This window comes from Mirounga angustirostris, unplaced genomic scaffold (genome assembly GCF_029215605.1).
Source record: "Mirounga angustirostris isolate CCGP_5_RB_7025 unplaced genomic scaffold, mMirAng1.0.hap1 SCAF_3, whole genome shotgun sequence".
Classification (NCBI taxonomy): Eukaryota; Metazoa; Chordata; class Mammalia; order Carnivora; family Phocidae; genus Mirounga; species Mirounga angustirostris.
In genome coordinates, this window is record NW_026991711.1 from 109,430,915 (window position 1) to 109,434,667 (window position 3,753).

At 33.5% G+C, this 3,753-nt stretch overlaps 1 non-coding gene across 1 annotated transcript; it reads left to right on the forward strand.

Moving 5' to 3' along the window:
• Positions 1-1,702: 1,702 nt before the first annotated feature.
• LOC123839999 (U6 spliceosomal RNA) lies at positions 1,703-1,806 on the forward strand. The gene has a single exon (XR_006789833.1). It is a non-coding gene; the product is annotated as a U6 spliceosomal RNA (small nuclear RNA).
• The last annotated feature ends 1,947 nt before the right edge of the window (positions 1,807-3,753 follow it).

Genomic DNA, 3,753 nt, shown 5'->3' on the forward strand with positions numbered 1-3,753 from the left:
TTTCCCTCTTCCTATCTCTCCCCCTCTCCCTCCCCTCTTCCTCCTGGTCTCCCTTCTCCCCCCGCTACCCTCCCTTTCCTCCCACACTCTCTCTCTCAAATAAAGAAAATCTTTTTTAAAATGCTGTAAAAATATGCTCTAGGCCACATATTGGAACTTACCAAAGCAATGCAAAAAAAAAGTAGTTCCTAGCTTAGCTTAGAAGTATGCAAACTAATAAAGATGCCAGGTTTGAGGAGTTGCCACTTAAGAAACATTCCAGCATATTCATTGATTCAGAATAGAAAAAGTTTATCTCAAAAAATATATAGACACTACACTTATAATTGATAATTATAATAGATAATTGATTGAAAAATTGAAGAAATATGCTTGTATGTTTTTAAATCACTAATATAATGTAGGAAATTAGGTTTAAGAAAATATACTAATAGTTCCTGTTACATATACTCTTGAAGTAAGCTCATTGCAACACTGGTACAATCAGAGATTGAAAGGAGTTGAAGAGCAATTACAATCACTTTGTATAGGAAAACATGTTTAAATTCATGTGTTACCATGCTTTTCACAGATATTCATAGTTTTTAAAATTGCAAAATTATATATATGTCATATAAAAATTGTAGACCAACTCAAACCCCAACAGCGTTTGCGGGGATGAGGGGTTTGTGAAAGGAATTTTGTTAAATGTTGACAATAAAGAATAAATATTTCACAATGAATCATGGAACACTACGTCAAAAACTAATGATGTGATGTATGGTGATCAACATAACAATAAAAAATTTTTAAAAATAATGACAAACTGACTAAACCAATAATGTCACATTCCCATAATAGAGATCCTAGATCTCTTCAATATTCACTTCTACAAAAGAAAAGAAAAAAAGTAATGACATGAAGAAATGCCCTAAAACATTATTAAATGAAAAAGGTGATTACTATAAAAAATAAATAAATAAATATTTCAAAAAAGTACGTAAGAAGAAGTGGCTTGTCTTTCTAGATATTCAGCTCATACAATAATTTAAGCAATATGGAAATGGGACAAAGATTGAAAAATAAAACAGTGGAAGAAAAATATATATTTCAGAAAAGATCTATTTATATGAAAATTAAAAATTTTAATAAAGGAAACATTTACACAATAAAGGAAAGTATATGCCTTTTAACTTAAATTACTTAGACTATATTTAAATACTCAGGAAAATAAAATGTTAATTCTTATTTTATCTATTAATATTCAAATATAGGTATTTGGGTTAACTACATCTGTTAGAAACAAAATATAGATGAAGCAATTAAGTTTAAAATTTTTTTTGTATTAAATGGTAATATCTGACATTAACCAATGAAATACCTATTATTTAAATATTTTAAGTGCTTTTCTAAAAAAACAATGAGGTTTTTCAGAAAATCTTTGCTATAATGACGAAACTACCTTATAAAGTTATAGTAAAATGCTGGTACCAGAGCCTCAGAAAATACATATTACCTAATAATTCTCCTAGCCCTGTCTTCTCTTCTCCTGTTTCCTCTTCTACTATTATTTCCCATTTTGATTGTGCAATTCATTGTGGTATATCATTTTATGTCTTTATTATTTCAGGGTCTTTCAACACAAATAACCTGTTCTCTTTTCTTGGAGTACTTTCCATGTAAATAATTCATCACCATATTTATAGTAAATAATAAGAAAGTAGTGCTCAGTTTGGCAGTACATATTCTAAAATTGGAATGATACAGAGATTACCCTGGCCCCTGCGCAAGGATGACATGCAAATCTGTGAAGCATTTAATATTTTTTAGACTTGTCAAATTTTATGTTGTACACCTGAAACTAATGTAACATTGTGTCAACTATCCTTTAATTAAAAAATAATAATAATGAGAAAGTAATGAGATGACATCATATATTTGAAACCATATTTCCATGTTGAGGGACTATAGACTCAGTGTGATTATAGAAGTAAATACTGAGCAAAGAAAGAATTCTTAGAAAATGTTAATTATGGAGGAATTTGTGGATTATCTCCATAGTCTCTAAAAAGAAAATCTATAAATGCCCATCGCCCACCATGGCATTCGTTAGAAGGTACTAGCTATTTCACAATAAGCAGGGGGGTTTTTTGTTTTGTTTATTTTATTTTATTTTATTTTATTATTTATTTGACAGAGAGAGGCACAGCGAGAGAGGGAACACAAGCAGGGGGAGTGGGAGAGGGAGAAACAGGCTTCCCGCCAAGCAGGGAAGCCGATGCGGGGCTCGATCCCAGGACCCTGGGATCATGACCTGAGCTGAAGGCAGACGCTTAACAACTGAGCCACCCAGGCATCCCAATAAGCAGGGTGTTAACTAATATATATTGATATACTTTTATAATTCTCAGCCTACTTCACATAAAAATAGGCATTTCTACATGTTCTATTATAATTAGGATTTCTTGAATCCCCATTAGTAAAATTACTTGTAGTAAAGTTATAAAATGAAGAAATGGGTAATTAGGTAGCACTGAATCCAGTAGTTAAGACTTAATTTCATTGATAGCAATTTTTAAGTAAGAACAGGCAATAAATTCAGACTCTTCTCTTCCTGATAAGTTTTGTGGGCAGGCTATAAATGCTAAACATCAAAAATGATATTTTACTGGGAATTAGGGGCAGCACAATACTAGTTGACTGAGCCAAGGAAACACATTTCTTAGGTAAGAACTCTTTTATGCTTTGTAATATCAGATCTGTGCTAAGGAAGAAATAGCCTGAATTCCTGATAATTATGAAAATTAGAATATTTGGTAGGTGGATAGGGAAGATTAAGAGTTACAAAAACTTTAAAGAAGGATGTTCAGAAACTTTGGAAACACTTTAAGAAGACCAATGCTGAGCTACGTGGAAAGAGCACCTGGAATTGGCAGAAACAAAGGAACTCAGCCTGGGGAGGAAAAAGGTGATAGGAACAAAAAGATGTTATTACCTTGTCAAGGTGTACTGACTGATCTCTAAGGGGAGAAACTGTATCTTGATTAATGTAATTAGGTGCCCCCCTCCCCTATAATAAGAACATTGAGCACATCACCTTTAGAAAAGTTGAACTGCTGATGTTGTTCATTCTTTTGTAAAATAGAGATATATCTGGAGCCCAATATCACATGCTTAGCTACCAGCTATGGCAGAGGAATCTGGCTTCCACTCGGGCATAATTAAAAGACTGTACTTTAATTATGTTCTGGTGTGAATGCCACGGTTTCCCTATTTAAGAGAGACACAGTGCAAAAGTTTTCATATCTCCCCTAACTTTTCTTTCCTATTGAGTACAAGACCAGTTGAAATTGACATGTTTACCCTGCCTTGATTCAGCCCTCAGCGTTCTTCATCTGGACTGTTTTAAGAGCTTTCTAACAAGATTCTTTGCTCATGTGATCTAACCACTACCCTTGCACTGTTTTATCTTTCCGAAGCAGAGATCTGACCATGTTACTCTCATAAATAAAATCATTCATTGCCTTTTACTAGCATACATAAAACTCCTGAGCGAAGTCTTCCACAGTCTGTTCGTTTAGCTCTTTACTGCATTTGTACACTGTTGTTCTCCTCTTCTCCATTTGCCTTGTGTTCCTGAAAACCCAGATTTCTTATCTGTTGCCAGGAGTCATGCTATTTCCACCACAATGAGAAAGCAGCTACTCCTTACCCTCACTCTTGTCTTGACTTGTTATTCTCAAATGTCCATCTGGTGAACACCAACTCCTTGTG